Source organism: Lactuca saligna, chromosome 7 (assembly GCF_052625555.1).
Source record: "Lactuca saligna cultivar CGN05327 chromosome 7, ASM5262555v1, whole genome shotgun sequence".
Lineage (NCBI taxonomy): Eukaryota > Viridiplantae > Streptophyta > Magnoliopsida > Asterales > Asteraceae > Lactuca > Lactuca saligna.
The window spans coordinates 84058490-84081394 of NC_136423.1; positions in this window are offsets into that span (position 1 = coordinate 84058490).

Here is a 22905-nt window from a genome sequence, read left to right on the forward strand (position 1 = left end):
GTTACAATAGAATTTTTTGGTAATGATGTTGGAATTGGAGTAGTTAATACTTTTCCAACAACCTTTCCATCATCATCATTTTCCCCCGAACCACTCCCTCCTGTACCAACTTTCACACCACTGCCAACACCACCTTTTATCCCCCCTTGCACCTCAGTGTGAACAGGTGAGGCATCAGTTGGCATAAGGTTGATATGCTTTGAAATTGGTATAAGCTCCTTGTGAATAATCGATTCCAACATCTTCAACTTCTCAGACAGAAGCTCTAGGGTATTCAAACAATGCGACACAAAACTAATCTTCATGACCAACCCCATTAACTCAACCAAGTGTTTATCAACATTTTCAAAACTATTAACTTCTTCTCCCGCCATTTTGTCAACCTTCAGAACGAGAGTTGTATATTATCGCATCAACATGTGATCTAATATATTTTCCTCTTCAGAATCAAACTCGATATCGACAAATGAACCTATAACTAACCATCATATGTTTCATCATCATGAACTATTTTTGGAGTTTCAGTGGATTGGGATTGGAATAAAGAAGTAACGGGTTGTTATATGACATTATCGAAAGTAGGTGAATAAGTTGATGTAGGTAATGTGGTTGGTGTAGGAATTTCGGATGAAGTGGGAATAAGAAATGGAGATAAAGAGACTGTGGTATCAACAACTGAGGTTTTGAAAGTAGTAGAAAGAAAAATAGAAGGATTACGTTTGGATTCATTATTTGATACTCCATCACCCTTGTTGACATTTGCATATGTATTAGATACATTTTCAGCGATTCCTGAAGTGCGAACCTCCTCAATAATTGATTCTGTATTCGACACTACGAGTGGTTTGACAATTTTATGCTCTGGAGTAGATGTATTTGGTTGTTCACCTTGATTTATGGTTATGTCCACTTTAGAACTTTCCACATTGCCACCAGGATGTCCAATCTCCTCGAAATTCTACTTGATTGTAGAATACCTCACATGTGAAGAATTGCCCGTTTTATCACGTCCGATTGGAGATTTAGGAAGTACCTTATCTTCCATGGAGTCTTCATTTAAAATCAACTACCTCTGCTTCTTTTGTTTTCTTTGAAATATGTTTGGCCATGTCTTCAGCACGCCTTTTCTTCGAACAATCACCCCCACCCTATTCACTTGTTGCTTGTAATGAAGTTTTGGTGAAAAGCTTGTTGAACGTTTAGGTGACTGGCATGGTTTGTGAGCCATTTTATTTAGTATTTTTAACACACATGTCTATGTTGGTATCACTTCCTATGAAGGTTGTGTAGTTTCATCAACTATAGGCTTTGGATTTTCTTCAAAGGTTTTTCTCCTTTAACAACTAACTTTCTTTGGAGATTTAGCCAATTTTTCTACTAAACTGGCTTTCGAAGGACTAGGCTGAGCATCCTTCTTTGATCTTCTACGTTTCTTTGAAGAACCTTCATCAGACTTCTCTAATAACTTTTCTGTCTCAACAGATGGATTAACAGTCTTTAAATATTTGACCAATACTGGATTTGTTGGTCGACTTTTTGAAGCATCGCATCAGGGATACGAGCCACAATAGGAAAACAATTGATTACATCTTCCATAGTTTTGGGATAATAATATGTGGAGAATTTTGTGGTTTCTTCGCCTTCACAAACCATAATCCCTTCCTTCTAATAAACAAATTGTAAAACTAAGCTCCAGTATCGAGCACACGAAACCCCATCTACAACATTCGTGTTTCCAATACTATTGACAAACTCATCCTAGAGTTGAGTTGCATAATCTACCAAAAAATCATAGTAGATTCCAGCCACCATAGCATGCACCTCCAATCGAGCTTTATCTAACCCCACAGTTCTTCCCGTTAGACAGCGAATATAGATGGCAAATAAGAAATTATAAATACACAGTAAACTCGACTTCTTAAATTCACTGATTTTTGTAAGAATAGGTTGATAATCCATCTCATTGAACATATGGATGAATTGGGCATTTGTTACCTTATAGAAAGGATCAACGTTGAGGATATTCATAATTTAAGCAAAGAGTTTCTTGGATAACCTGAATTTCTTGTAATTCACCAACTGAAATATCACTATTTTCATCGTCTTGTTGTAAGTAGTCGTAGATCCAGTAAGAGACAACCAAGAAAGTGGTACTGTGAATGAATTGAACATTGCATTCGACAACACAAAATTTTTTAGAGCAATAATGAGCATCTATAAAACCTCTGGATAAGCATCGGCATCGCTAAGAACTTGGTAGTTAGTGCTTTGGATCTTCACGATTGGTTGGGATGAAACATCTTCAGTCGTTTGAGATTGGTTAGCCACCATTGTTAGGGTTTTCAAGAACTTGAAGAATATCAGAGGAAAAAGAACACAAATCATTTAAGTAGAAGAAGTGTGCGTAATGTTTGAATAAAATCCCCAAATCCCTATTTATACATACATCATTTTTAAATTCCAAATGGTTTGCGCATTAAATGATATGCCATGTGTCACCTAGAAAAGCGGAGCTAGTGCTATAGAGATAGCCACGTCAGATAAAGTGATGATCACTTTTTCTTGAAAACTGTGTAGTAACCAAAACTTCACATCCATCAGTCTGTTTGATAGTGTAAGAGGGTAAGAACCATCAGAAACCTTAGGAATGGAGGTTAGGCTCTTTCACTTTTGGGTTTAAAAGCGAAGTCATGTGCCAGAATTTCGAAATCATGAGCCTGAGGTGGTATTACTCAGAACCTCAAGGATTTCGTGAGTGCAATGTGTTCCAAAGAAAAAGATAAGAAGAAAAATAAGAAAATTTTGGTTCTATGATGTCAAAAATATTTCGACACAAATGCATTTCGATCCCACTCAAAGATCACTTCGCTAATCATCAAGAGAAATGACCAACAACTTGTGTGGTTTCCCATGGATTACAATCGGAAGTATAGAGAAGTATCGAAGGGCATCTTTTGATAAGGCTTCATGGGTTAGCTAAAAATTTTGTTACATATCAAATTTAAACATAAGAGTGATATATTTTAAACCAAATTACCTGTTTGACCAGTGTAGTCAAGGATAAGTATGTCTTGGAAAAATGTATGAAATAATGAAAAATCAGATAGATACTCACACTAAAATCATATTCCACAAAACAAAAATATTTATGGATCTTGTTGGGTAAAAATGTCGTGGGTTTCGAACATTTTATCAAGACCATGCAAAAAGAAAGAATATGATTTGAAGTATCAAAAATGGTATTGAAACAAAAGTTTCGTTAAAATTAGGAACAAAGTTCCCCATCAATTCCTTTAATGGTTCGAAATTTTAGGTTTCCCTTTCATTATGGTTTCATAAATCCAAATCATTAACACGGATTGTTTACATACCTATAACATGGTTGGTTTTGACCAGAGATGTTTTGGTTGTGTGTCTTTGTGTGTAACCGTGAAATAAATTTAGGATGAAAAAGTTTGGTTCAAGATTCGTAAGTACCTCTGCTATGATTAGAACAAGCAGTTAACTCTTAACTCATATGAGAAGAGTAAGGTAGCTTAGTTACTAATGTGAATACAGCCTGATTGGGAATGAATTTTCATGATGAAAAGTCCATTAAGGCTTTCAAAAACACATTGAGTCATGCAGGTTTTGGTCGACATGTTGCAACATTCTTCTAGGGACATCGTAACTAGGACAAAGTTTCGAAAATATACCTTTCCCTCAAGCAGCAAGCATGAACCAACAAATATCCTTGTTAAAATCTGCACAAGAAAAGATTAACAAAACAAAAAATATTTTTGGATTTTTGATTTTTGAAGGAAAATATAAAAAATAAGAATTTGTTTTTATATTTTTGAATTTTGAAAGAGAAAAAGAAAAATGAAAATCTTTTTGTTGTTTTTGATTTTGGAAAAAGACAGACAAAACCGAAAATCTTTTTGTTGTTTTTTATTTTTAAAAAAATAGCAAACAATAAAAAAATATGTACCTGACTAACGAAAGTTTGAAAAATAAAAAAAGTAACGAAGATTTTTTCAAACCATTATACATGATGTCGAAATTGAAGCATGTCCAAGCATTGACTATCAACAGTAACCGTTGAATCGACATCTTTCTTCCACTTTGATTTGTCATTCTAACGAAATCTGTCCGGGAACAGAATTCGCATCCATCATTCCTAAGCCATTCAGAATTCTCACGAAAGATTTTCATCTAATGGTTTTGTAAGGATATTAAAAAGCTGATCAGTTGTCTTTACAAAATGAACTTCTATGTTTCCATATTCAATGTGATCTTTGATAAAATGGTAAAAAAGAGCAATGTTTTTTGTTTTCGAATGTTGCACATGGTTATGGCAGATATGAATGGCACATTGTGAGTTACAATACAACGTAATTTTCTTCATGTTGATTGCATAATCACACAATTAACTTTGTATCCATATGATTTGTGAAATGCAAGGAGCAGCAGCAACATATTCTGCTTTTGCTGTGGAAATCAAAACACATGTTTGCTTTTTCGATTGCCATCTTACGAGCTTCCCATCCAATAGTTGACATCCGTCACTTGTGCTTTTGTGATCAATATTACAACCACCCAAATCAGCATATGAGAATGCTTGTATGGAAAAGTCTGTCTTCAAAGGATACCATAGTCCTAACAAAATTATTCCTAAGAGATAACGAAATATATTCTTGACTACAGTTAAATGAGGTTCCCCGGGATTCAATTGGTACCTTGCACAACTGCACATAGAAAACATAATATCAGGTCGACTTTCCCTGAGCTAAAGTAACACACCTATCATGATTCGATACAATATGAGATCAACAGTTGGTTTATCCAACGAAGGATTAATCCTTGTTCCAACTGCCATTGGTACTCTTAACTTTGTGCTATTCGTCATTCCGAACTTTTCATGCAAATTTCTTGTATACTTCTCTTGATTGATAAATATTATTTCTATGCTTTGACAAATATTTAATCCCATAAAATTGTTTATCTACCCCATCATGCTCATCTTAAATTGGCTTTTCATCGTATTTTCGAATTCTCTTGACAAATCAGGGTCAGTAGAGCCAAAAATAATATCATCAACATAAATTTAAACAAGTATGAGATGATTCCCAACTTTCTTTCGAAAGAGAGTGGGATCAATTGATCCTTGTTTAAATTTCGATTACTTTAAGAAATTGGTAAGAGTTGCATACCAAGCTCTTGGTGCTTGTTTTAACCCATAAACAAATTTATCTAAAATATAAAAATGATCAGGGAATATGTTGTTCATTAATAAATGTCACACCCCCTAACCGGAATGGTGGAAACGTTCGGGGGTGGATGACGTCATAAGTAGTATCATAACAATTGCATCATAGTAATCGAAGTATACACAACCATTACATTGAATAAGTAGAATATTTACATTAGTCTGATACATAAATTGTATACATCAAAGTATAGCAAACTATAAAAGATGTGACTCTATACGCTCCGTCTTCTCAAAAGTCTGTCGAGGTACCTGTCTACTGATTTCCTGATAATACAAGCGAGTTTGAAAAGAGAGTATCAGCATAAAAGCTGGTGAGTTCATAAGTATGTTTTTGGTAATGAAATTTTTTTTTATTGAATCTGTAAAATGTTTATATGCTTCCTAAGAAAATCCAATATTTTCGAACATATATGATTATTACTCTATTCTGTAGTAGAGTATAATGTATTAGTGTGTATGTCTGGTTACCACCAACTATATAGTGTCACGTTGTTTTGAATGAAAAATCCATTTGTATGAAAACCCTGGCTATCACCAGTAATGTATAGAATGGTCTGTTTGAAAACCCGGGTTACCACCGGTATGTATAGTAGTTTCATTATTTAAAATAAAACTATGAGTTGAAATCCCTTGAATCCTCCAATTATATTATGAACTAGTTATATTAATGAAAATAAAACTTAAGAAGAATGAAATCTTGTAAACAATAAGGTTAGTTTATACTATTGTGAGTCGTATAACCACGTTTGATATGACCTAGTGACCTTTACGACGCTCTTCAAGTGTCGGATAAAGGACATTTGTCACCCCAGACATGCCTGCCTAACTGTAGCTAGCAGTTCAGGTGTGGGATTGTTAGTCCCGGATAGATCTATTCACAAATCTCAAGCTCTCCCTCCAGGAGACTCTGGTTATACTATAATAGGATTTAACATGTACCTCAAGAGGTACAATTGAAGTTTTGTCTCACAATTCTATATTTACTAGGCTACATGTGGTTCTCTATGGTTCTTTTGTATTAGAATCCGTGTGTATACTTTTTAGGGTAGTAATTATACTTAAATAATTATTTAATGTTGTACTCTTGAAATCTGAATGTAGTAATGTATATCATAAACTAAATCTATCATAGTTTATATGTCTTTCAATGTACAACTTTGAATTCATAAAATTGTGTATTGAAAACCTCGTACTATACTTATTATAGTTTGCATGTATGTTGTGTACTTGGTTCGGCTTTTGATCTAAAAACTATGCAATTATGGTTGTACATTGAAAACGTCCCTTATGCTCAACATGTTACAAAAGAGATAAAATATCTAGATATTTTATAAAACATGGAAATCTTTTGATTATATTAGTTGCATAAGTTTTAAGCTTGTTGAAATTCTTTTTTATAAGTTCACAAAATCATTTGTGTTTGGCATGTTTCCCCCCCTGAAAACATGAAAAATAGTAAAAAATAGGGATATGAACTCACCATTGGTCGTGTGATTAGTCAGATAGCTAGACTGGGATTGGAAACCCTTGGTTGGATGCTGGCGGTACTCAACGGAACCCTAATCAACAATTAAATACATAATTGTATTTTATTAGCGAAACCATTATCTATAGTGTTGGAAAAACACTTGTTATCGGTTTACGAATGTTACCGAGAGTCGATCAAGGTGGAAAAGTGGATTTGCAGCCGAGATTCATGGTGTGAAGGAGTTTGCGGCAATGAAGGGTTTCCGGCCGTGAATTCCCCCTTGAAGGGTTTATGGTCATGAACAGTGGTCTTGAAGGATTTATGAATCTTTGAAGGGTTTACGGACTTTGAAGATTTGAAGGGTGTACGGCCGTAAACTCAAGAACAATGATGTTGGATTCGATGAAAAACGTGTTTCAAATAATCCAAAACAACCCCCAAAGGTGATTCTTGATTATTTTCGGAAGAAAGAGGGTGTTTTTGGTGTTTACGGTTGAGTGGTTAGAGATAGAATGAGAGAGTTTTCGGCCAGAAAAGTGTAAATGAGAGGTCAATGTTCATATTTATAGGGGGTTTTTAATGGTCGATGGTGGGGCCACCTGATGCTGGCTGTAAACGGGTGTACAGCTGTAAACGACTTTACGACCGTGAACTTCACTCGGACCGGAAACTATAGATTTATCAATAAAAACTTAGGTTTTTCACGTGATTTTGGTTCCAAATCATATATTTAAAATTCAATTATATAATTAAATGATTTTCCCAAACCAAAAGAATTTGACGGAACTCAATAAAATTCAAAATTTGTTAACGGAAATTGGCTAACGGTAACGGGAAAAGGTTCGGGTTGTTGCAATAAAACATGGGGGTTGTTCAACATACACCGTCTCTTCAAGTTCACCGTTAAGAAACGCACACTTGACATCCATCTTGTAGACATCAAAATCCTTGTGCGCTACATAGGCTAAAAATATTCGAATTGTCTCGAGTCTTGCGACAGGGGCGAAGGTTTCCTCATAGTCTACACCTTCTTGTTGCGAATAACCTTTAACTACAAACCTAGATTTGTTTCGAACAATATTACCATCTTTATATGTTTTATTTTGAAAGATCCATTTTAAGACTACAATTGAAACATCTTTTGGTTTGGGAATTAATCTCTAGACCTTGTTTCTTTCGAATTAAGTAAGCTCAGATTGCATAGAAACAACCCATTCAGGATGTTCCCTAGCACACTTGACTGATTTAAGTTCAATTTTCAAAATAAAAACATTGAACATTCAAAATTCCTGATGTACATTAAGTACCTCATTCTTTGCACGAAGTTGAGCTCGTGTTAACACTCCATCACGAGGATCACCAAGAACTTGTTCCTTTGAATGACTTCGAGTCCATCTATCCATTGGAGGATATGCAGGATTAAAGTCCAAAGGTGCAGTTATTTTGTTCCTTGCTAATATCCAAAGAATGATGTAATGTTGTTAATTTACCATATAATCTTTTGGCAGGGTTACAGTAGATATTTCGGTTTTTAATAACATTTTAACATCTGCACCTAAGCTATCTCATCACACATCAAGTTTTTTATTTGCATATCTTAGTATTCTACTTTCATTTTCTTCGAATCGAACATCCTATGAGTTTCTAATAGTTGTGTAACTGACTTCTTAGCATCATTGCTGTAACAACCCGAAAATTTTTCCGTCACGATAACTCGTCCCCGTCAGCAAAACCCGTCTATCTTTCTATTTTCCGTTAGCATTTTGTATTAGGTCATTTAATTTAAGACTTTTATTTTGACCTCATGAGTGTCCAAACCCATTAGAAACATGTGAAAATACCCTCGTTATTTATTTGGAAAATTTTTAGTTACGACTAAGTCGTAATTACAACAATTAATCGGGTACAACCATAAGCCTCGTTTAACGTCAGTCTCGGGTAGATTTCCTCAGGGACACAAACTCAAGCCTTATATAAAGGATGAGTGAACTTCAATTTAGCCTTTTACCACCACCTCATAACTTTCTCTCACTACTCTCTCTCTCTAAAACTTGAAATTGAGCCAAAATCACCCCTTTCAAGCTTCAATTTGGTAAGTAATCTATCCTAGCATGTTTCTAAGCTTTTTTATCAATAAAATTTGTTTTTAAACTACCCAAAACCATCAAGAACATATGTTTACAGTTTGGGAACCCTCCCAAAACCGTAAACTCCGTTAAAGAGGGTTTTAAAGCCCCAAAACCCCTCCAAATCACTTCTAGTGCTTAGTTAAGACCTTTGGACTTGCAGGAATGGACTTAGAGCACCAAAATCTTACCATTTAGGGGGTAAACTTGATTTTATGGCCCAAGAACATTCTTGGACCGTAAAACCTCATTCATGGACCATAAACACCATTTAAGGTGTTAGTTTGCCCTTAAACACCTCCAAAAAGCTTCCATGAGAGTATAGAACCTTATAATCCTTCAAGAGATGCACCAAAACATACACAAATGGCTCAAACTTGAATTTACGGCCCGAGAACATTCTTGAACCATAAACACCCCTTATTAGACCTTAAACTCCTCCAAGGGGTGTTTAAGTGCCCTTAACACCTTGTATGGCTTAGAAATGGGTCTAGAAGTTAGCATGCTTAACCTTTAACCACGAAATCACATGAATCATGGACAAACATGTGTTTAATGCCGTAAACTTATGTGTTTAAGGTAGTAAACTCACCAAGAACACCTTCATAGACAGTAAACTCTTTTTCCAAGGCTAATTCAAGTCCTAATCACTTCCTTAGCCATGGAATCAACCCTAGAACCTTCCTTTGTGCATTGTAATTACCCTAGGGCAACCAAAACACATTAACAATTGGTACATAAGAGTTTATGGCCGTAAAATCCTATTTTACTGTCATAAACTCCTCAAATGGTCCCTATGATTTTCAAATTCCATTCTAATGTCTTAAAACCAAGCCTAGCATTACCCCAGAAGAGTTATAAGACCATTAAGCAGCCAAGAACACCCCCACCATGAGTTTACGGCCATAAACTCATGGGGAGTTGGTCATTTGGGCAGAAAAATCCATAAGGAGTTTACTCTTGAAGCGCAAACTCCATATTCTAGTCATACACACCCTTAGATGCTACCCGGGTCACCCCAAACACTTGAATTGAAGTGTCTTCGATTCTAGAAATGTTTATTCTTATTTAATTATTAGATAAAGGTCTAATTAGATACAAATTATGTATCTCTTCATATTACATAGGAACCTCGCACGCGTTCAAGCCCTGAGCTGTCATTTAGCATCCTAGCCGACACTTTTTCTCGATCGGTGAGTTCATACCCCTACACCTTTTTTGTGTTTTTCAATGTTTTTTAGGGGGGGAATACAAGCAAACTATAAACGTTTTCGAAACCTAAAACTAATGTAATTGTATAAGTATCTGGCAAACTTTTAGATATCGTTACCCCTTTTGTATCATGCGGAGCATAAGGGATGTTTTACTGAATATAAGTAAGTAGATTTCAATTACATTGTAAGAAACAATCAAAACAATCAAATTATTATGGGACTAATTTGGAATCTTTAGTTCTTGTTTTACGAGCATAGATTTTATGCAAAGTTAATAGATAAACTATGTCAGATTCAGTTTATCTCTGTTTAATTTAAAGTATCATGCTAGAAAATTTTGTTGTATTCAATTGTTTTTACTGTATTATGTTTTAAAACAATTATTATGTTTGATAACGACTGAGTACACCGTGAATAATTTAATACTAGCTTGTGAGATTTATCTTCATTAAACCCTTCGGGTCATCAGTAAATCCTCCCCGGAAGTATAACCAGAGTCTCCTGGTGGGTGAGCGTGAAATTTGTGAAGAAATCTATTCGGGACTGACAATCCCACACCTTAACTGCTAGCTACAGTTAGGCGGGCACGCCTAGGGTGAAAAATTATGGATATCGTACGACGCTTGAAGAACGTCAAGGAGGTCTCGTGTCTTATTATCATGGTTATCTGACTCACAATACGTATTAATATAAATTTTGTTCACGGATTTATGTCTTCCTTTAATCTACAGTTTTATATATTAAAACTACCTAATTTCGTACTCGTGACAATCTAGGGTTTTTCGATATATATATATATATATATATATATATATATATATATATATATATATATATATATATATATGTATGTATGTATATAGTTTTACGTATTAAACTATCTACTGTTGTACCGAACGGAAATTCAGAAGTTTAACTAAACTGTCTTTATAAGAAAATATGGGATTTTCTTGGATAACAAATTTTCAGAAAACCAAAGGAAACATGATCTTTTAACATAAAGAAACAGCTTATGAACTCACCAGCTTTATGCTGATTTTTAAACTGCTTGTATTCTCAGGTTCTCCTTAGACAGGTATCCCGCATTCTTTTGCTGAAGACGGAGCGTATGGATGTCACGTCTAAGTTTTGTCTAAACTTATGTATCTATAAACATGTATTACTTTGCTTTTCTACTTTCAAACAAATGTAATGATTCTATGTAATGTAATGTTTCGTGTTTACTATGCTTACTATGTACATTGGTTGTGATACTTTACATGACGTCCTCCGCCCCGGAACGTTTCCGCCATCGGTTTCGGGGTGTGGCAATTACTAGCAGAAATAAGTAGATCGTTAAGGTAAGTAATAGTTGCATCAAACTCAGAAAGAATCAAATCATATGCACTATATGGAATACTAAAAGATTGTAAAAGAGAATGTTCCTGAGAAGTCATTGGAGATTTGTTTGAAGATATTAAAACAAAGTACTTTCCGACTATTTTCTCTTCCTCTTCTTCCTCAAACTTCATGTACATAACCTCATGTGTAGGGTTTCACATGTCTTCATAGTCAAAACTAGATGACCAAATCGGGTATGTACCATCATCATCATTTACACCCTTTGCCACCAAAGACAATCCCTTAGTCTTCATACGAACCTCTTGCAACCTTTCAACGTAATAAGCTTTGTCTTTTACCTTATTCTTCTTCTCATCACGCTTTCACAACATACAATCACTTTCCATATGATTCGCCCCATTGCAGTAATGGCAATTGAATCCAGCATCCCTGATATTTGCATATTTAGTCTTATATTAAGCATAGATTTTTATCATTCATTAGCTAAATTATTGCATTTCATGGACAAAAGATACTTAAAAGTGCTTGTATTATGTTTTCAGGCCAAAGTTGAAGCTTGGAGGCAAAAGGAAGCAGGAGAAGCGGTTTGGAGCTCGGGAATTGAACAAAGAAGAAAAACCACCAAAAACAACACCTACTCGGCGAGTAGGGTCGTCTACTCGACGAGTCTGAGTTAAGGATCGAGAAGATAATGAAAAGATAAAGACTCCGTGACTTACTGTACACGGGATTTAAGTGATGGACTCGGCGAGTCAGACATGGACTCAGCGAGTCGGGTCGAATCTATATATACGGCTTTCCAAATCGACATTCGACATTCTGGAACCCTTGGGGAGAAGTAAGCTGTGAATCAGAGCCAGGAAAGACCTAAGGAACGAAGATACAACCTAGAATTCAATCCTGAAGGAGATTTGAGGCAAATCTACATCATTCTACTTAATCTTTTGTTTTCCATTATGGCTAGACAATTAGAATTCGTTTTTATGTTGTTTATTACCTCAAACATGAGCTAAAACTCTTAAACTTCTGTTTGGGGATACAAAATACCCCACACTTGACTAATTAAGTACCTTTTGTTCATTAAATGAGACAAAAACAACATAAAGTATTAAGATAATGCATGAATTTTATAACTAAATTTGCCCATATCAAAATACCCCACACTTGACTTTTGCTTTCCCCAAGCAAAACTGGATTTTAACACATTAGAATCACATAAGACAACTCCAATCGAACCCAACCATTACGCCAAGGCTGCAATGCATGCATTTGTGTCTAAAATTTTCATAATAACCCCCATACTCCAAATACTCACAATCCTCATAGACATTCGCCCACTTTTTCCGAACAATGCTCATTTTATGCATCCCTTCGAATCCATCCTCAGAAAACCTCTTAACCTCAAGGTATTTTTGGTAGAGCAACGCAAGCATACATAATCTAGACAATTACAATTTATGATACCACATTGGAACTCTTTTGAATTCTTCACTTCTTTGACATTTGACCTTTAATTCTTTGAATTCACCACCTTGTTTGATTTTCGGTATCTTCAATTTTTTTTTAAAATTTCTTTAGAATTTTCGATCTTTTAATTTCACATTTAACTTTCATGCTCCAAAAATTCTTCAATTTATTCTTGTAATTCTCTCTTCTTTTTTTTTTAACATGTAAGTCACTTTTTTCACTCAAAACCCTACATGCTTAAGCAGGGGCTCTCAACTTCAACCTTTATTGGTTAACGATAATAATTTTCCTGGATACATTTCTGGTACACGATGCTAAACATATTACATCCTTCAAACTAAGCGAGGTCGTGTTTTTGTCCCATGATTTCACTGGAATAAGGAAGCCACAATTGCACTAGAACGTATATAGGCTCAACTAAACATTTGGATCTTCATGCAATCATCAACATAATTCTAACATGGAATCCTAATTACTTTTTTACCAAATTTTTCTAAATTAAATCCTAAGTATTTTTTCATGCAAAAATTTCAAAATTAAGTAAAATTTTACTAATATAACCAACCCCCTACCCCACACTTAATTTATGCAATGTCCCCATTGCATATTACTGATGATAAAGAAAAAACATAAAAGGAAAGAGAGAACTGGAACAAACTCCCCTGGGATAGTAGTCGCGAGGTTGATATTCTTCATGTAAAACTCCAACTTCAGCCGACTTTGGCATGGGAACTGTGCATCCATGCCTTGGGCGTCAAATCTTGTGTGGTTGACAACTCTAAATATGTAGGAAAAAGCATCTTGGAATCGCCTAGAAATGGTCTTCAAAATATAGCCAATTGCCGCCTTGAATTGAATCAAATCGTCGACTTAAAGATAAAAGAATGAGCAACTCGTCGAGTTTTATGTGGAGACTCGCCAAGTTGAATCGTCATATGGGCAGAAATTGTGAATTTTCGTTGGAACTCGTCGAGTTATATGGGTGCACTCGACGAGTTTTCGGCTCTGATCGTGCAAATTCTTCTTTCTGCCTTGGGTTTGTTTTTGATGTCAAAGAGGGTATTAAGGTAATACACCTCCTTATATTCTTCAATGACGAAACTCCTTTTTAACCGTTAAAACCATCGGAATTATAAAATCACTCAAATCTTCTAATCTTCTCGTCTACGACTCGACCACTCACTTTATTTCCTCATGCTTTATTCGTTCATTATATCCTTCACCCTATATTTTGAAAAGATCAAAAACAAATACCATGTAATAAATCAAAATAAAAATCCTAAATTATCCCTAAATACTAGAAGTTTAGAAAGAAAAAGAAAAGCAAACTCTAATGACGGGTTGCCTCCCGCAAGTGCTTCTTTTTGTGCGAGTCTTTAGCTGGACTCCTAACTTAATAAACTTCTAATAAATTCGATGCCCATCCATCCATTGCATTAAATATTTTCTTTGGAGCAATTTGTAGAATTCGACTCTTTGCTTCAAAAATTGGCAAAACGAGCTTGAATTCATAAAACCCAAGAATATTGACAAGGGTTGGAACCGGTTGGATACTAATCTTAAATGGATCGTAATTTAGAACTTTCTCCAAAGTTGGAATCGTCACCCCATGCTTCGAAACACAAACCAAAAATACAGGGAGCCATGTCGTGGTAATGGTCAAACCACAACTTGGTTCCTCCAATTCAGCTTGTTCTTGTTCTTCGTCTGATTTCTCTGCTAGCAACCTTTCCAGCTCCTCCAAATCTTTTTCTGGATTAAATTCTTCATCTTTTAAATCTAGCTCTTGTGACTCAGATTGCTCTTGTTTGTTAGACAATATGTTATCTAACCATCTATCAAATTTCTTCAAATCTTCATCCGATCCACACTCCTCATCTTCTTGCTCAATTTCCTATACTACTTCCTCAACAAAAGCATCAAAAGCATCAAGATTTGGAAAATACATAATAAAAAAAAATTAAACTATATAAAAAATAAAAATATATGATAACAATTAGCAAACAAAATTAACTATTTAGAACCGTTCCCGGCAACGGCGCCAAAAACTTGATGTGTGTGAAACCAACTAGTTTTAATCCTACTAACTTAAACACAAAGACGAACACACGAAAGTCAGTGTACCTATCGATTAGCAGTTTAGTTCAGGTAAGTAGGGTATCGAGCACAGGGAACAGTAAACAATTAATAGGAATGCTAATATTATCTAAATAAAACAAATAATAGAAAGGGGGTTTCTCTAGTTTTGCAAGACTAGAAACTTAAACAATTAACTAATACTTAAACTAAGAAACTAAGAGCTAAGCAAATAAAAATCAACTAAATTCAATAATAAAGAGGACTTCTGTTTAGGTTCGACTCATTTGTTCCCATGGATGATTTCAATGTATCTGATTAATTCTTCATTGGCTACCGACTAAGATGATTAGTTTCACGTTCGCTATTACTAATCCTTAGGAAACAAATTAACTTAAGCAGTGGCCAGTTGTCTAAATTAACGAATTTCCTAGTTATTGATTCGGGTTAAATAAGACTTGTAATGGTTAATTAAATTGGCCATTCAATTAACCTCTTGCTGATGTTTATCAAACAAGCTCACACATTAACTTACCTATCTTCTAGTTAATTCTAGTTTCACATGCGTTATTCCTAGACATACAACTATGTGGTCACAATAAATCATATGAAATTAATAACTAAGAGATGTTCATACAACTTAATAAAACATAAGGTTCTTTAACAAGCTTAATAAAACATAATTACCGATTAAAATGAATCATAATAAAAAAAATCAATACATGTTCACAAATTCATCTTCCTAAACAGAAGTTATGAGTTTTAACTCATGATTACAATAGAAACAAGTTCAAAAACAAAATCAATTGGTAAAAACATAGGTCAAAAAAGAGATTAGATAATAGTAAACTTGATTTTGACTTGGTTCTCCTTAAAATTGAATGTAGGGTTGACTCCTTAGCTTCCCACGCTCCAACAACACCTTTAGTCGACAATTGGCCTCCAAGGGTTCATCTATATCCTTAGGTATCGATCTGAAATTCCCATTATATAGATTTTCACAAAAAGGGGCTACTCGGCGAGTCTAGTGACCTACTCGGCGAGTCCGTCACTTAAAACCCGCGTACGGAAAGTCTGCGCGTCCAAAATCGTGAAAGTTCGACGTGACTCATCGCGTTTAGGGCCCACTCATCGAGTCCGTTTGGAATGAACATTTTCTCAAAACATGAAAGTCGTCCAAAATTGTATCTAGTTTTCAGAACATTTTGAATCTCATCAATCGGAGTTATGGTTCATAAGATATGGCCAAAATACTGACAAAGGATCAAGCTGTCCAGCAACATCCGTCTTTCTTCAAAATCCAAGATCCAAGCTTCCAATCGCTAGTTCTGCTTCCTTTTCCATCCGAGTATGTCATTGTTGCTGAAAAATGAAATTATAAACTAATTAAGTACCTTTTTTTCATTAAATGAGACAAAAAAAACATAAAGTATTAAGATAATGCATGAATTTTATAACTAAATATGCCCATATCAATCACCTTTTAGCTTTTTCTCTTTCTTCTCTTCCTCAGCATGAACTTCTTTCTTCTCAACCTTCTTCTCATCACTCCCATATTTTTTAGCAAAATTTCCCCTCACATCACCTGTTTTCAACTTTGCATTGAATGGCTTCTTGTAAAATTTCTTTACTCGATTATTAGAGTAAAATGCAATAGCCTTATCATCTGAGTTTACAATCAAAACTTCATCACCCGAATCATCCTTCTCTGTAGCCTCTTTCTCAACTTCCCTTCCAGTAACTTTCAAAACCAAAGCAAGTGGACCACCTAGACTAATCTTCTCTTCTTCAGATATTTCGTTAACTTTGGATTCATGAGTTTTCAACAGATTGTAAAGATCATTCAGGGAGAAATAATCGAAACCATGTGGAGTCTTCACCATCAGGCTAACATTTCACCACTCTTTGCGAAGCCCCATTATGATGTGAGATTAAACTCCATAATTTTGACGTGGTGATCCCATATCGGTTGCACTTGTAGATGAGCTCATTAAGACGATGATAGTACAACTCGATGGATTCACCTTCTTTTTGTTTAAATTCTCTTAATTCAGCTAGATAAATTTTCACTGAATTGATTTTTGTCTTTTCACTCCTTTGATACTTTTCCTTTAGATTATTCCAGATCTCTTTTGTAGTTTTACAATTACAAACATAATTGTAAACAACGGGATGCAGATCACCTCTAAGTTCTCTCATACACTTCTCATTCTTCACAAATCTTTTAGTTTGTTAATTGACATTTTGATTATTGAAAGAAGTTCCAATACTCTAAATAGCAGGAGGTCGACGAACATGACCGAGAATACACTTCCACAGTTCTTGATCGATTACGTTCAGGTAATCCTCCATACGATCAACCAACTGATCATAATACTTGGGAATCAGCATCGAAATCTTTGTTTATGAACCAAGGAGATTAGAGTAAGACGTCATCATGTTCATATTGAAGTTCACCATTGTTGTACGGAAGGTTTTTGAGAAAATATCATATTGGAATGACATCAAACAGCTAAAACACTCGGAAAACACCAATCAAACACTTAATTTTACAACTAGAACGCATAATCGAGTCACGATAGAAGATCTAAGATGATTTTCTGAAGCAAAAGAGCGGAAAATTGAGATCTAACACGAGACTCAAATCTTTTGCAAAAACTCAAAAAATTAGAACAATTCAGTATGAATCCCGCTCTAATACAAAATGTAGTTGCAATGAAATCGAGTATGTATTATGAGATCAGAGTAAACGTAAGAATTATGAACACAAGATCTAAATAATAAATGTTTGGCTGAATTAAGCTTTTAGTGAGTACAGAGTGTTTTAGAAAATTACACGAAAAGTTCTTATCTAACTCTACTACACCTCCCTATTTATAGGGAGCATGAAAGAGAAATAAAAAATACAAGAGACTAGACACAGTAAGCTTTGAAACATATCATGCCCTTATAATAAAGTTACAAACTATCGAAACTAATCAATAACATTCGACACCTCACAATTATATTCGACATCTACGTTTATTAGTCCATATTAGTGTTTCGGTTAACTACACACGCTCCACTAACGACTTACATAAAATGCATTGTGCATTTCATGGATTAACATCAAATTTAAAATATCCTAAAGTAACTAAGATTGGGAATTTTATAAAGAACATTGAGTTCCCTTATAATTTCTTTATAATTATTAATCAGAATTATTTGTCCTATCAAACCCATTCAACTAACAACCCGCCACCGATGAAGAAACTGATGGGTGAGAGTGGACATCCATTCAACTACCATTTTATAGATAGTTTCCGTATACCCCCTCATATATCGACTTAGTGAATGAGACGTACTAGCGGTTCGATTGACTTGTCTTACACATATAGTAAATTTTAAAAATTTAATTTTACATCTAGTATAGGGTGTATTTTAAACATTTTAAAATACTAGGGTTTTATAATCTTTTAAATTTTCGAAATTAAAACAATTTAATTTAAATTTAAAAGAAATTGATTTAATATTTATCAATTAATTAAACCTTTAATGAATTAATTAAATCAAATAAGGATTAGCCATTTAAATTAATCAAATAATTTAACCAAATCCACTCCCCTTAATTTTCGAAAAAAAAATGAGAGGGATAATTCAAATTTTACAATTATCTAATTAATCACATAAAGAAATAATTACCAAAAATAAGAATACCCTATCATGAAACCCATATTTTCGAAAATATCAAAGATTGGGGAGGAAGGAAAGGATTCCAATCGTTGCCATATTTCGAAAATAAAGAGGGTTTAGGACGCCCTGATTTTTTGAAATTTGTAGGTCAAAGGAAAATGTTAAAACCCTTTTCCACCCTTTCAAAATCGAGGTTTAGGAAATCCTAATTTCGAAAAACCCAAAGTCTAAAAGGGTTTATTTGCAATAAACCCTAATTGATGCAATAAACCACTGTTGGGTTTTGAGCATAACAAACAATCCCTATGTGTGCATGCAACCATAATTTTCTTGGATCTATGTTTTCTCAAATTTAACATACAAGTATTGAACACAAAAAGGATAACCTTAGGAGGCATATACTATTTCCGAAATCTATAACAAAAGATAGTAAACATACCTTTAATTATTATGGAGTAATAACAACGTGAATCCAAGACTTCTTGAAGCTGGAGAGTAAGTGCCACAGGTGTAACACCTCTAATGGTTCACTCCCAAATTAAGAAAGACGATAAGAGAGGATAGAGGAGGAGAAGGCTTGTGAAATTCGTCTATTCTTGTTGGGTTATGAGTGACCAAAATCATGAAGGGGTATATCCCTTTATATAGCTGAGGTAGCTTAGAGCCAAAGCTTGGGTTTTAAGGAGGAAACCATTATTCCTTAGCTTAAGGACTAAGCAGCCGATGAACTTCGCATCCATTGCCTTTGGACGAATATTCTAAAGCCTTCCTAGAAGTTTTCGTCTAACCCATTTCAGGAGATCCAAGAGCCCAATTCATCAACTATCAATAAATTGTTAAACAGACCTTGCAGTTTTAATTAATACAATTAATCCCAAAATTAATTCCAATTAGTTTATGATTAAATATTAATTAAATAATATGATTTATAATTAATATATTATTTTCTTAATACGTTAGTAAATCAATTATCTCAATTTATTATTCAAATAATAAATTTAACCTGTTTCTCTAAAAGTCATCATGTACAGTTGCTAGTATGAGGGCAACTCAAATGGATTGTACTATCATCAATTCATTAACATACAAATTATTGTTATAGGCTTAGACACCTAATCCAACCGTCTCCCACTTAGGTATGTCTAATAACTATAGTTGTCAGTATAACTTCCAAATTTGATTAGCAAATTGGAGCTCTCAAAGCTGTTGTCAAACTCGGACCTAGTTAGTTATGTGTCCTAAGATAAGTGATAATACAATCATTCATTCTACAAGATATCGTGTAGAAAAATGACACAGAACAAAATCAATCTCATTGTCTAATACTTTGTTTCTGGATTTCGATTTCAAATGATAAAGAACTGCCAATCGAACACATTAATTTAGTTATGGCTAGGCCTGACACTATAAGTCAACACCAAATTATCGAGGGGCCCAAGATATCGCTTTTCTCGTTAGGGAAAAAGGAACAGATAAACTTTGACTTATATGCTTGAACAATTTACTCATCAAATCACGCACAACAACAATACGTTTATAACATCAAGTTCCAAAGTAACAATGTAGTCACAACCGATTACATAACAATAGATAACAAAATAGTTTCCCCAAGTGTGTGTACGGTCACGCTGGCGCCTTCCCACGATCCTCACTAGTACCTGAAACACATAATACAACAACTGTAAGCATAAAGCTTAGTGAGTTCCCAAAATACAACATACGCACATACGCCTTTCCAGGCCTTGACCTTCCGGTCCATGTGTCTCAGGGGACTTCCGTCCCGACTGGGTAAACCTTCCGGTCCTACCCACGTCAACCCTTACAGTCCATATGACCACGCCTTCCGGCCCATATCATGTTGCCTTCCGGCCCAAATCAAACATATCATACATGACACATATAACAAATAACTTAACACACATAAGGCATATATTTCATATCATATTCGACTTTCCGGCCACACAGTCAAAACCCTTCCGGGTACAGTATAGTGAGAAGACTCACCTCGAATGCCTCGCTAAGTCGCTAATCGTGAATCCTAAAATCACTCGGGCTCGAACCCTCGAGCTGCAATCCTCCTATGATATAATAAATCTATAATTATTACTTGTACCACAAAGGTGGGCCATCCTTATCAAGTCAACACAGGTTACCTTGGTCAATCGTCTTTAATCAATTTGGACCGGACTCAGCGAGTGCACACTAGTGACTCGACGAGTCTGCGCATTTTAATCAACTATCAGGGTTATCCCCTTTTGAATCGTCGAGTACTCCCCCGACTCGACGAGTTCCCCCTGGGCCTGAATCACAGGGCCACCGTGGCTCAACTCGCCGAGTCAAAGGTCAACTCGGCGAGTCCCAACCTGACTCGGTCCACCTGTCAAAACCTTTCCAACTCTCTGCGACTCACTGAGTCGCCCACAACTCGGTCCGGACTACACACATGATGGTCTCAAAGACAATCTTCAAGCGACTCGTCGAGTCTGTTCTTCAGACTCGGCGAGTCCATGCCATGCACCAGCTAAAACTGGCTTTTGCGGTCAGATCCGTTCCATACATACATAGATCTGGCCTTCCCAAGCTTATTTGTCACGTAAAGTCTCAGTCTTGGTTGCCATGCAATACATACAACGCTTATTTTGAAGAAACAACCTCTAATATTGCAAGTTTAGCTTCTAACTCAAAAGAATGGACATAAAGCTTGTCATAAGGGGTCTCCTAGACCTGCTAAAGTCCAGATCTAGGTTCCATATCTCCATGGGACCTCTCATACTTCTTATTCAAGCCAAGAAATGCAAGAAGAAACCCTAGATTTGGCACATCAACACAAAACACGAAGTTTGGCTCTGGAAATTACCTCAAGAAGACTCCTTTGATGAAATAGCAACAGATCTAAGCTCCCAAACACTTCAAGCTTGCTCCTCCCCCTCCTTTCCTTGCAATATCACACAAAATGATGAACAAATGGCCTTCAAACACACTCACAAGGGCTTACAGATGTATGGAGGCTCTTAGGGTTCAAGGTGGCCGAAAATGAGGGCCATAAGGTCCTTTAAATAGGGCTTAGGGCCGGGAAATTAGGGTTTCATTAAACAGTGTGGACTCGCCGAGTCCATCCCTTGGACTCGCTGAGTCCGGACGCAAACCCCCGCCCAAAACCGCGACCCGACTCGGCGAGTTTGACCTCCAACTCGCCGAGTCCCCTCACAGAATGCCAAAAATATATGAAATGAAGATACCTGGGGATCCGGGCTGTTACAATTCTCCCCCACTAGAATAAGACTTCGCCCTCGAAGTTCCGCTAGGCAAAAAGCTCCGGATGCTGCTCCCGCATCTCACGTTCCGGCTCCCAGGTCATCTCTGATCCCTTCCGATGCTGCCACTGAACCAATTACAAGGGTACCTCCTTTCTTCTCAAAACCTTGATCTTCCGATCTTTGATGGCTACAGGTCTTTCAGCATAATTCAGGCTTGCATCCACCTGAATATCCCCTAACGGAACCACCGCCGATTTGTCGGCTATACATTTCCTCAGTTGCGACACATGGAAAGTATCGTGAATCTGTCCCAACTCTGCTGGCAAGTCTAAACGGTAGGCTACACGGCCCACCCTTGCGATCACACGGAAAGGACCAATATATCGGGGCCCCAACTTGCCCCTCTTCCTGAACCAAATCACTCCTTTCCAAGGAGAGACCTTCAGGAGTACGAGATCACCAACTTGGAATTCAAGCTCGGACCGTCTCCTATCTGCATAACTCTTCTGTCGGCTCTGAGCGGTCAACAACCTTTGCCTGACCATCTGAATTTGCTCGGTCGTCTGAAGCACGATCTCCGTGCTTCCCATAACCTGCTGTCCAACCTCACCCCAACAGATGGGGGTGCGACACCTCCGCCCATACAACAGCTCAAAGGGCGGCATACCAATGCTCGTATGATGGCTGTTGTTATACGAGAACTCTGCTAAAGGTAGATAGGTGTCCCAGCTCCCTCCGAAGTCCAATACACATGCCCGAAGCATGTCCTCGAGCATCTGAATTGTCCGCTCACTCTGACCGTCTGTCTGAGGATGATATGCGGTACTGAAATGTAACCTAGTACCTAACTCCTCATGGAATTTCTTCTAGAACCTGGAAGTGAAACGCACGTCGCGGTCCGAGATAATCGAGATCGGCACTCCGTGCCGAGATACTACTTCCCTCACATATAACTCGGCCAACTTCTCCGCAGAAGAGCTCTCGCTAATGGCTAGAAAATGAGCGCTCTTTGTCAACCGATCCACGATCACCC